Raw genomic sequence first — 640 nt, 5'->3', positions numbered from 1 at the left:
TGGGAGGCTGAGTGGTTGGTGCCTGTGTAGTGGGAGGCTGAGTGGTTGGCGCCTGTGTAGTAGGAGGCTGGGTGGTTGGTGCCTGTGTAGTGGGAGGCTGAGTGGTTGGTGCCTGTGTAGTGGAGGCTGAGTGGTTGGTGCTTGTGTAGTGGAGGCTGAGTGGTTGGTGCCTGTGTAGTGGGAGGCTGAGTGGTTGGTGCCTGTGTAGTTGGGAAGCTGAGTGGTTGGTGCCTGTGTAGTGGGAGGCTGAGTGGTTGGTGCCTGTGTAGTGGGAGGCTGAGTGGTTGGTGCCTGTGTAGTGGGAGGCTGAGTGGTTGGTGGCCTGTGTAGTGGAGGCTGAGTGGTTGGTGCCTGTGTAGTGGGAGGCTGAGTGGTTGGTGCCTGTGTAGTTGGAGGCTCGAGTGTTGGTGCCTGTGTAGTGGGAGGCTCAGTGGTTGGTGCCTGTGTAGTGGGAGGCTCAGTGGTTGGTGCCTGTGTAGTGGGAGGCTGAGTGGTTGGTGCCTGTGTAGTGGAGGCTGAGTGGTTGGTGCCTGTGTAGTGGGAGGCTCAGTGGTTGGCTGTCTGTGTGGTAGTTGTGGAGCTGAGTGGTTGGTGCCTGTGTAGTGGGAGGCTGAGTGGTTGGTGTCTGTGTAGTGGGAGG

The sequence above is a fragment of the Penaeus chinensis genome, chromosome 8 (assembly GCF_019202785.1).
Source record: "Penaeus chinensis breed Huanghai No. 1 chromosome 8, ASM1920278v2, whole genome shotgun sequence".
NCBI classification, from domain to species: Eukaryota; Metazoa; Arthropoda; class Malacostraca; order Decapoda; family Penaeidae; genus Penaeus; species Penaeus chinensis.
Note: the sequence above shows the minus strand (reverse complement) of the source record.